General features: G+C 33.9%; 1 non-coding gene across 1 annotated transcript; it reads right to left on the minus strand.

The window, feature by feature from the left end:
• Positions 1 to 10,905: 10,905 nt before the first annotated feature.
• Positions 10,906 to 10,977, minus strand: Trnaq-cug. Its single transcript has one exon. It is a non-coding gene; the product is annotated as a tRNA-Gln (tRNA).
• Between the last annotated feature and the right edge of the window lie 1,686 nt (positions 10,978 to 12,663).

Raw genomic sequence — 12,663 nt, forward strand, 5'->3', positions numbered from 1 at the left:
TTAAATCACAATTCGCCAGTAATTTAATATTGTTTTTTCATTTATTTAAATATAAAAAAAATTAGGAATTTGTTATTGTAGCATACATAAGCACAATAAAGTTTTAATAAGAAACCATACTGCGTGACGAATCATTTTCTTACAACTGAAGGTAGACAACCTCTGAAAGAAAGTGAATAACAAAATATAAGTATAAGGTTAAGTCGTCTCCCCTTCCATGAAGTAAATTTTAAGGAACTTCCAAACGACTTTGTAAACTTGTTTTTGATATGAAAATCAATTAAAAGCATATTCCCCCCACTCCCCCCATTACATCAATGAACATCATATATAGGCGCATATTGAGCAAGCAAAGTTTCTTAAATTATCCAATACAATAATTAGCTACCAGACATATGCAATTGCAAGAAATGGAGAGATGTAAAATTTTGCCGCCAAGCGTCATGCGACTGGAATATTGAATCCTAGGGAAGGGGGATTATTTTATATATTTAAATATGTAAGACCGAGCAGAGGGTCTAGAAGTCGTTTGTAGCAACAACGTTTATAATGACAGCCACAGGGTATGCAGATTTACTCTTTCCTCGCTCTCTACAATTTTTTATGCGTATGAATTCTTTGTTGCCTGCTTTTTAGCTTTCTTGGTTGATTTCCGAATAAAAATCAAGTTTTCATAGCATATCTTGCTAAGAAATTTTCTTTTCAGCATTTTGATCCGTTATGAAGGAGCTCGGCAATAAATAATAACAGCAAATAGCTGAGATGGTCTTGAAAAAACTCCTTTGTTATCGAATAATGTAAAAAGTACTGATAATAGAATATTGAATATAGACTTTAACAGTTGTCAAAGTGATTTTTTTATGGGGCATAAGAAAGTACCAATAAAGGAAAAGCTTCGTCAATATGAGTGCTTATGGATCACATGTGTGTATGCGTTGAAAAGTTGATATACTTTAACAATGAAGGCAACCTGTTCAAACAAAAAGAATAAATAAATATTTATATATGTGCGCTTGCACGCATATATAGCGACAGCGTCAAATGCTACGCATGCAAAATAATCGAAGCTAATCATAAATATATCAAATTTTTTTTTATAGGATCATCAGTAGTGTGGTTGTTATCAATGAGAAGCGTTAAAAACTCCTTTGGGCGTCATCATCACTGTACACCGTAGAGGAGGGGGACGTATGTACATACGTATATGTTTCAGTTTGCAATTGAATGAATGTCGATTTCACGTGACAATATCTTTGAAGGATTTTATGTGTGTTTTTTTTCACATTTTTCAGCAAAGTCCTTTGGATTCCCAAAAAAGTCATTTCAATGTTTATATAATCTGCTATGAAATCATACATTTATATTGAGATAAACCTGACATGTGGATGAGCAAATAATGAGCTTTTGCACTTCGTGTTTATGTATTTATTATATTTATGCTAAAAGGGTTAATACAGTTAACCTTTACTTACCCAAAACGTCTTATCATCGAAGGGTGAAAGATAGCAAAGTTATGGGTTGACATTATTGATTGTTTATGTGTGACATTCGATATGCATTACAATTCAATAATATAGAAGAAAAAGCTTTATCGCGAGCACGGATGCTGAAGTTTTATGATTTCAGTTGATTAAAAGTGAAGGGAAAGTGATTGAATTATATAGGAAGAGAAGTGGTTTAATTGTTCACATTGATCATTTCGATCAGTACTATATAGTCTTCTATTAAGCTAACTTTTTTGATATTAAAAATAATTAACAAATTTAATATAAAGTCTACGATTTGCATGTGCCTTCAATACTTAGGAGTAGTAGTCGGTAACCTGCAGGTAGGGTCGTCTGGATCCAACCCGCTTTGGCAAGGGTAAGGCTATATATTAAAGCTTTGAGAAATGTGGCATCTATGACAGTCCTATCAGCTGTGTTGCACGTAAGCTTAGTTTGGATTGACGGCTATAAGTGACGGTAAACTACAGAAAAATGGAGGCTTTGTACCGTCTTAGCGCCCTTGAAAGATATGCAGTTCCACTTCATTTGCCAGCAGGAGACCCCACTGATCGCAGGATTAATCCCGATCCGTCTGTAAATATCGTGGACGGGAATCATCTATCGCCCTAAGGCTGTGGCCACTACGTTTCTATTTCTTTCTCTTTTTTGACTTCTTTCCCCGTGCTACACAAGTAGGGGAAATCTCTTGAGCGGTAGGTCCATACTAAACGGAAAGCTCACATAAAACAAATTATCCTAGAATTTAGAGAATGCTTGCAACATAAAATTGGCATAAAAAAGAAATTTGATAAAGTTTAATAAAACAGAATATAGTTAAAAATTCTCCTTTTCCTTTCACTTAGTCGATATTTCGTGCTCTATATGGCATAATCTAGCATTTTCTAATTGCGTATTTTTTTGTAGTGATTCCACATAATATTGTCATTTAGCAATAAAATCCTTTAGTTATATTGTCAATTAATAGTAAAATCATAATCTGTTCTGGCCGAACCTTTTATGCCCACCGCCTTTACATTGAAATCGAATACGTAAACATTTGTTGACGCAAATTGCGAGTAAAAACCATGATAATTATATTTTTCTTTCTGCAAGCAAAGGTGTTTTTCTTTACGTTGTACTACGTACGAGTACATCGGGAATGTCACTCTGCGTACAATAACTTGCAATGTTTTGCTGATTTTGAAGCCGACATCTCCATTTATGCGTCCAAATAAATAAATAAAAGTACGGATAAGAAGATGGATAGAGCGGCAGACACATCTGCGCGGATTTTGTGTTGTTTGGCATAAAAAGAGATCTAAGAATTTAGTGCAATAAAATCGTGTATTTATTGAAGGTACGAAAAGCATGCATTAATCATTATGTTTTTTATGTCACATTAACCATTGATTTGTCAGCACGAAACTTTGTATTATTTATTACAAGGTGTGTAAACATAAAACGAAAATTCGCCCACGCATAGAAGACACAGATATCTAAAGTTCAGTTTTGTTTATTGCTTGAGCATTTCGCAACAATAAACAGTCGTGATACCAACACGAGTCGCAACCCAAAAATAGTTTTGTTAGCAACGAGAATGTTAAGTTTGCGGCAAACAGAGTGTATTCGGTGACAGTATTTTTTCATTGCCCAAACGATGCAAAAGAAAGTCTTTTATGCTTCGTGTCCTAAATGGCGATGAAAAGTGGATTTATTTTGAGAATTCTAAACGTAAAAATTAATAGGTAGATGTAGACGCAGCATCCACATCGACTGGGAGACTGCATAGCTTTGGCAGGAAGATGACATGCTGTGTTTGGTGGAACCAGAACTGTGTGTGGACGTTTGTTAGCTGCTTAAGTCTGGTGAAACGGTGACCAACAACAGTGCTCATCTTTCGTTGCTCAAAGAACAAGCAAAATATCATAAAAGACAAGACGCAAGGTCATTTTTTTGCATGACATCCGTCCGCGATACGTTACATACACCCAACTGGCATGTGCTGGCTTATGCTACTTACTCACCAAACTCGGGTGCTTCCGTTTGTCACTTGCTTGCATCAATGGGAAATGTGCTTTCACTGATTAGCGCTTCGCTTTTTACGCAAATGTACGCCAATAGCTTGATGATGAGTTTAGTCTGCCTCAAAAAAGAGCAACCGCTTTTGCGATATGCGAAACTGTCAGGCAGGCGGAGAAGGTGTTTAGCTAACGAAACGCAATATTTTGAACAAAATATTTTTCATCATTTCACACAATCAACGTACAATACAATACAATAACGCTTCAAAGTGCGATAAGCAAACACTTGTGTGTTTAGAGAAAAACATGCATTTTAAACTAATTATTAACAGTGACGGTTAATTATTATTGATTCTAGCTTCACATGTTCATGCCTATTATGCGGTAGGGGGAGGACGAGCTTTCTTAAAATTTTAAATATTTTCGAGTTTTCGAACCTCGTTCGTAATAATTTCGAAGTCTGCAAAAAATTATATTAACATTTTCTAATTAAGTTGACATTCGATTATTATGAACAGGAGAGCATTTTATGGTACATTATGGGAGCGAAGGTCTTATGAAATAATCAGAAATCCCCCTTTCCACTGTATGATAGCGAAATATTTGATAGAAACATGCAAAGTTGCCGTTTTCTAATTGTATCTATGGTATATTTATTTCCCGTTGAAAGGTTCCTCAAGGCGTCCCGAAAGTTTTAAGACAAAAGAAACGATTTCTTGCTTTCTGCAGGACGAACAGGACTGCGTTTGTCCATAATGTCAGAGGCTAGATATGATACGAAGAAGAGTATTTCGTAATGATTTCGTCGATAGCACATACTTATCTAAATTTTATTACATCTCCGATAAGCTTGTTTAACACCGCTAACTGTTAACGGAAAATGTTTTGCACCTACTCTAAGGTACAGGGAAACTTCTAAGTAGTTTTTGAAAATTTTGTACACACTAAGATTTGCTTACCGGGCTCGGAAAGTTCAGAAAGTTTTTTTTTCCGTTTAATAAATATTTGCCAGCGTGCTCTAGTTAGCGATCACTTTTTCGTATATATGTGGAGAAAAAACCCGTCGGGATGGATTATCGAAGTGAACTAACTTTCTTTAAAATCATTGGTGAAAACAGTGGAAAATATAAACTGCTTACGATAATAGGCCGCTAAGTAAATTGTGCGCGCACATTGTCGGATGTTGAAGTCAATCTTGTGATTGATGTTTCTGACGTGTTTGTAAGATTTCCGTTGCTTAAAGTTATTGTTATTGTAGGCAATTACTTGGTAGAAATGCTTTCTGTGTACGTTCATTATTTATAGAAATGTGTTTGTTTGTGCTTAATCAATTTATTTGCGTTTGATTTTTACACCTGTTGTTTTCGTAATTTCAACAAACGGCGACAACGGGACAACGGCGATTAAATAATCGAGAGAATTCTGTACAAAATTTCTCAGCGTGTAGAAAAGACTTTTAAATAAAAAACTTAATTTATTTTTCACACATATATCTTAAAACAAAAAAATACAATGCAACATATGATTATGATTCTTAACAGTGCTATGGATAAAAATCGAGTAAACATATTAAGAAGAAATCGATTCTTTTGCATAAATTCATTTCATCTATGTCAAGACACTTCTTCATTACGCGTTTGCGAAGTTTTTCACCAAAGGCAACTGTTTTCCGGTCCTGTATCATCTTTCCACCAGGGATGGCTATCAGTCCCATATATTCAAAGACGCAAACATAGAAGCAGTGCGACGATATGTGCTCATCCTCATCATTCATTTTAAGTTCGAAAACTCTCTTGGCGATATCTATATCTGACGCGTTCCTTTGGATCATTGGATTGAGTTCATGTTTAATCCTTGCTTTTTCCGAACAATCGTAATAAGCATCGTGTTTCAAAGAATCCGGAGGTTGCGTAGCGGCGTGAGCAAAAATAAATTTTGCTAGCAAGAGATTGATTATCAAGAATTTCATTATTTGTGTTTATTTCTTCTGCTTCAAAGAACTTGATGAAATGAAAATTGGTTTCTTATTGTTGAGTAATTCTATCAGTAATTTTGACTTATACAAGATTTTTTATATAAGTTACAAAAATTCAATTTTCACCAGTCAAGGTTAATTAATGTTTTTATGCGTTTCTAATTTAATTAAAGAAAATAAAAATTTGAAAAAAAGCTTTGATTTTTTAGAGGTTCTGCTCGTGTATATTGTGCGAGCTCTATTTACTGTTGTTGAAGTTACTTGCTTGCTTAGATTCAAGTACGTCTACGTAATTCGATTTTTATTGTATTTATTCATTCTTATATCAATTGTAGGGTAACGCTGCACATCGAACTAATGGAAAATGAGTAAGAACATTTCACTTACATCTGGCAACCTTCTTCTGAGCGTTGTAAACGTCTTGATAAAACTCTTCAGTGGTGGATATAAAAATGGACGCATTTTACAGTGATTGGAGTACGGATAGACATAGACATCTTGTTATTGTGGATGTTTGAAAAAAGCTTACTAATCGAATGTTAGCATTAGATTACTAATTAGATTTTGTAAAGCATGCTGGATTGTCATATACCGAACTTAATGAATCAATGTCTGCTGCAAAGCCGTCTCACCAGATTTGGATAAAGAGGAGAATTCTGGATTAATAAGTGACAGTCGTTATACTTAGATAGTTGAGTTCGCTTATAAATTTAAGGTGTGATCAAAGACGTTTAAGAAGAAAATGATAGTGAATATGATCGTGATTCGAATGAATAGAAATCAGTTGCAAAGCCTCTTGATGTAGCCTTTGAACAGGTAGTAGGAAAATTCCTCGCAAGATGATCCGAGTATAGAACGAATTCTCCGTTTTGAGTGAAATATATATTAATAACAGGTATTATTACCTAATATGGATTTAAACTGTTTTCTACAGACGTCATTCTTGGTGACCCAATAATATAAGAAACTCACGGGCGTTTTCTTAGAAGTAAAGACGTGAAGCGCGGATAATTGTGATAATCATAAAAACTAGAAAATTGCTTAGGTGCGCTCGTACGTACATATTCTACAATTGGTCTATGATTAATCAAGATTCTTTGAATCCACACATATATATATGTATATATATGATGTTTAAAGGTGTGAGCATTACCTTAGTTAGCTTAAACTACAATCGCTGGCTAGATTTTAACCTCCACTTGGGAAAATTTGCACAAGTGAAATGAATTTGCTTTTTATACCCATGCATTATATTCAGGCCGTTTTATGTATATTCTATAATCTCTCACTTTTGTATTACGCTTTGTTGTTTACTTTTTGCTTATTTTGTTTTTTGCACTTTCTGAGCAACTTGTCTTCTGTATACACCTGAGCAACAGTGTATGACGAGTAATGTGTCATTCTGAATAGCAAAAATCTGCTACGACACTAGAAAAAACTCAAAGTTTAAGTGAAAAAATCGTTCGTACTAGGTTTGGCGCTCTTGATGATAGACTTGTGTTAGTACAAATCGTTTTTTTTTTTTCTTTTTGATAGACGAGTCTGGAAATATTTGAGCAAAATTCTCTGCGATCTGTACAATCGCAAAATTTCCTGTCTGCTAAGACGCGGTCTTAACTGAAACAATCGATGTATGAAATATTTCTCAAATCTGCCTTTTTAGATATATAGGAACCGATCAAACGCTAACCGCTTAAGGAAAGTGTAGCAATCTCTCGAACGAGGGGAAGCGTGTTTTACAAAGATTTTTGGAGTGCTGCAACTTAACACTTTAAATCCATACAGAAGAAGAAGAAGAACTCACTTTTCCTTATATGATCTTGCTAAGCTTCTTTTCTAATGAAATTTGAAGAAATATTTTCTTATACGTTCGCAAAGTTTTCATCAATTGTTGTGAGGAGCTGAACGCTTTGTTTGTTTGTGTTGAGATAAAACCAAGGAATTGTAAGAATTGGCATCTAGCAATTATATGCTGACCGTCTTTTCTCGAGATGTTTAAAACTAAATAACAAAAAAGAAGAAAAAAAATTACCTTCAACTAGTAAAGCTAAATGAAAACCTTCTATAAAAGCCTTATAACACTTTATTAAGAATAAACTTTGTCGTCCTGGTTACAAAAAAAGAAGAAATTTTTCGCATTAACATCGAAATTTTAAAGCAATTTCATTTTTGTTTTATTTACGATCTGCCGCACAACTCAGACAACACCAACAACAACAACAACAACAACAACATCAACAACAGAATTAAATTTCATTTTCACTTTTGATATGAATTTATGAAAATTTCAATTGCTTTTGGGCTAATTTTAATTCAATTGCAAACAGTCAAGTATCTAAACTCTCACTTGACATTTAAATAATATTTTCATTTTAACAAACATCAAACATTAAACTGGTTTTGTGAGTTTTACGTGTATGAATGCGTGTATATAGGAATACTGCAAATAACTTTTGTTTTATACGACAGGGTGTTATAAATGGCACTTGTTAAGTGCGTTTGGATAGAAAACAGAATTCGTCATCAAGGCGTCGGAACTGCGCTTTAGGCAATTTCAGAAAATGATTACACGTACTCGAGACACTCGTCAAAATTTGTTGTTGACTTACTCTCTCACTGACATTAATTTAATTTTCTTTTTAGTTTTGTAAATGTTTTTACTGCAAATGAACATTGGTGTTGTTGAAAAAAAAAACGTGTTTGAAAACACACTTTTTTTCTCTTGCATTTTACTTGATTTTATACAATTGACTAACTTTTGCACAAGAAAAAAAAAAAAAAAACAAAAAACCGAAACGATACAAGAAAAATAATTTCATAAATTCATGTGTAAAATATACGAGTTGCGTTGGTTGCTTTTTCAAATTGAAAAGTTCAAATTGAATTTGAATTCAATTTACCGGAATTCGGGATCAACATACGCAAAAACGCAAAAGTGCGTTACTCTCGAAAGGAGGGCTTAAAAAGTAAAATTGCCGCTAAGCTATACAAATTCGTTTGGTTTACATAAGTGAATCAAATTTATTTAATTTTATTTTTATATTTATTTATTTATCTCAATTGTATTACGTGTGCTTGAAAACACATGAAACAGCGGAAAATATCTGAAAATGTGGAAAATGAAGTTATTATACTTGAAGGCATAAAATCATTAGAAAAACGTTGCCTATCGTTAGTGTGTTTTAAAAATGAAATAAGTTTAAATTTAAATGAGATCACGAAATTAGGAAAATTTAATGAAATTTTTTTTTTTTTCAATTTTTCATAATTTTCCCTGTAAAACTTCAAATAAAAAAAAAAGAAGAGGCAAAAAAGCAAAAACTTTAGTCAGCTACCAATGTTCACTGTCATCACTGCATTGTGTACGGTCAAAAAACGCATCAACGTCCACCAACGTCATCAGTATAAATGACGGTGTCCGCTATGTTGTTGTCATTATATTGTTTTATTTATCAACACTTCGGTATCATCGCAAAACGCGTACGCATGCATGCGGGCATTGCATTGAATTTGCCAGCAAGTCCGCCAAGTCGCCAAGTTCCACTTTGTTAAGCAAATATAAAAAATATTTGTTCTCATAAATGAAAATTACCTTCAGCAAGTGGACATATTTATACCCTCAGATAGTTGTTACTCTACCATAGATACATAATAAAATAAACGTGTACAACATAATGTTTTCTTCCTTTTTCGACGCATTCGTACGTATTCCGATTGTTAATCAACTTTATGTTATGTTCATACGTGAATCAGGCTCAACGTCACACATGCACTATATTGTATTGCATAGGTACGAGTGAATAACGTGAGCTGTTAACACAAAAACTTGTTAGAGAAGTTTTATTTTTGCCTTTTTTGTTTTCACTGAACGAGCGTCGGGTTGCTGATCGCATAAATTATGTTTATGAACAAATGAATGGTTTTCAATCAACATTACTTTAAATTGATTTCGAATTTTTGAGACATCGTTAATAATTTATGGCATAGTCAATGAAAGTATGCAACGTAAAATTCACAATATGCATAAATAAATCAAAAAGGACCACTATTTATTTGGCAAAAAAAAAACAAAAAAAAGCTGATGATTTTTGGCTGAGACAAATCGAAATGTGGCAGTCACCTAAAACCGGTCAGGGAATATTCAACACCTTTATTTTATATATATTATAATTTTTATCATAACACACAAAATTCAAGTAAAAACCGTTTAGCAGGGTAAGGCCGCTGTGAAATACCGCACAAAGCTTCGCCTAATATATTGTTTCAATCTAAAGGCATATTTTTCGTGACAGGCTTTAAGCGACGACGTAGACTGACCTGATCCAAATTTAATTATATTAATTTTTTCATAGAAAACCTGACTCTCCTGTATCTACTTTTGCCCTAATATACTAAGTTATAGACGTTGTTGGCATTTAAAGATTTTTCCTTATGAAAGTCAACTCTTCTGTGTTGTGTTCGGGTACAAAACAATGACCTATATGTTCCAAATTTGGTTTATGAATACGAATTTTTACAGTTTTTTGCCATATAAGGTGTGGAAGCTTTTATATGGTGTAAGGCATAAAAAATAAACATACGTTTCGATAAAGTTGATTTATGTGTCAAAGTACTGCAACGCACCTATTTTCATCAAAAAGTGTTGAAAAGCGAGCTTTTTTTAAGAACCTACTTTTCATGGTGTTTGCCGGAGAAGTTGTCCCATTCCCAAATTCACCTAATTTTTCACATCCATTTAGTGTACCGAGACATCTTTACGCATCTAATTATTCTTTCCAAGTACAGCCTTACACGTAAAGCGGTCGTAGAATTGATACGTTTTGATTATTAATGGGGTTCATGGGAGAGGGAAAGTTGCGATCTGCAGGTTCCACACATGAAAACATGGATAAACATTACACGAAAGGACGAATAGATAATCTTAAGTCATTCTAAACTGATCAGTATAACAAAAGGACGAGTCCATGTTAAAGTCCTCCGCATAAACTTAAGATGTTTCCTGTTCAACGAACGTTTACTTTTAGGAGGAATGTTTAAATGGGATAAGTTGAAGCAATTGCTCAATACCACCTAAATTTCGCACGTTGTCTTAATTATTAAGCTGAAATGCTATTTCTTACCGATTTTTGTCGATAGACCCTGAATTATGCAAGTTTTTTCACATAACGACTTTTCTCAATGTACCTTTCCATGCAAAACACGGTCCTGAAAGTTTTCAAGAGGGGTGATCAAACCGAATCAATATACCGAATTTTACCAACATAAAAAATGTGCGGCATATAAAAAGAAAAAAAAAATCATTTAGAAAACATTGCTTATGCTTAGGCGTTTTAAATTGAAAGTTTTGAAAAAGTTTTCGAAAAAAAATATTTTTGATGAAAAAAGTTAATAATTATAATAAAAAAAAAAAAGAAATTTCCGCAGGTTCCACTGAGACTTGAACTCAGATCGCAGGATTCAGAGTCCTGAGTGCTAACCATTACACCATGGAACCCATTTGATAGTTAAGTAATGTAGATGAGTTTTTTGCGAAATTTTTGGACACAACGTTGTGAAGTATAATGGCATAAAATTTATGTGATGTTTTTTTCCTTCTTTCCCCTCCCCCTTTTCCATTTTGAAAAAACCGATAGGATTTCTTTTAGTGATAATATAGTCTTTTCATATTCTTTGATTACTTTCGTTATTATCGTACGTATTATGCATATGTATCTATCTATATGTGCACATACATCTATGGATTGTTACAAATGTAGAATAGACAATGAAAAAAGAGAGAAGTTTTAATCCTCAAATTGAAAATTTGCGGAAATTAATCATTTGCGTTGCTGCGTAAACAATTAATCCAACTCAAGTAACTGTCAGAGAGAATCAAAATCTAGACAAACAGCGGGAAGAGAGCTAAAAAAAAATTTATTTTTTTTTTTGCTTTGCTATGGATATATGCAGACTCTGTCAGCATTCATACGGTGGTATGGATTTTGATCTGTATATGTGTGGTTTGTTATAATAGGTTGGCAATAAATCTTGAGTTTGTGTTAATTTGCAATTCCGATTTCAATTTTACAATTTCTGGTGTTTCCTTTAACAAGCTTATGTTAGCAGTCATGCACGCACAACTACTCTCTTCACTCATGTACGTACACGCGTATAGACTGTGAAGTCTATCAGAAAAATACCAGAAATCCTGCAAAACCGCAATCAGTTCCTGTTGGTTTCTCCGTCTCCGTCTCCGTCTCCGTCTCCGTCTCCTTCTCGGTCTCCTTCTCTTATATGCTTATCGACTCAACCTTACGTGTAGTTGGAGTATCAATGCTGCCTCAATTTTAATGGCAAACAGTGTGGTTTCCTTTTTCCGTTTGTGATTGGATAGAAAGATGGATAGCGCCCTCCACTGTATGTATACATTTGTGGGTGTTTAACCGTGTATGCGTGATATGGTGTGGCTGGTCTGGTGTCTATCGTTTCCATTGAGCCGTAAGCTATTTTGAATGACATACATACGATTGGTGTTCAAACGTTTAGTAACAAATCTATAAACATATGTTTGTTCAGGTCTCCTCGTTTGCTGTTGCTGCTCGCTAAAGCGCTCACTGTACATGGCACAGTTAAATAGCATAAAACACCCGTTTGGACATTTCTGTAAACCATGTAAATTTCAATATTTGTTCTCCTCTCCCTGAAACAGAACACATTTTTTGCACTCTCGGTTATTTTATTTTCCGGCATATATTATATTTTAAAAATTTCACTTCATATTTTCACATGTACATATGCATATATACTCATACACACACACACACACACACACAAATACGAATATGTTGGCCAATGTAAATTCGTTCCGTGTTTCAATTTTTCGCTTTTAATCTGCAAAATTTCGGTATTTAAACTGACAGACATACGGATTTGATCAATTAATTTGACTAACACCGGTCATTTATCATGTCTGTATGTCATAGGATTTGATTTCAACAATGAAAAAGGGTTACACATTGTAATTGTTATTGTTGTTGTTAGCTTTTAGTTTATATGCGTACGGTTGTTCCTGTGTTAACTTTGTTTCTAGTGTTGTGTGTGATGTGCTTGGCTATATTGTGTAGTCATTCGATTTGCACTTGAAATTCACAGGCACTCTACTTTAAAGCAATTGATATGATTTCTCCGTGTAAGACAAAGG

The sequence above is a fragment of the Glossina fuscipes genome, unplaced genomic scaffold, assembly GCF_014805625.2.
Source record: "Glossina fuscipes isolate IAEA_lab_2018 unplaced genomic scaffold, Yale_Gfus_2 2, whole genome shotgun sequence".
In the NCBI taxonomy this organism is placed as follows: domain Eukaryota; kingdom Metazoa; phylum Arthropoda; class Insecta; order Diptera; family Glossinidae; genus Glossina; species Glossina fuscipes.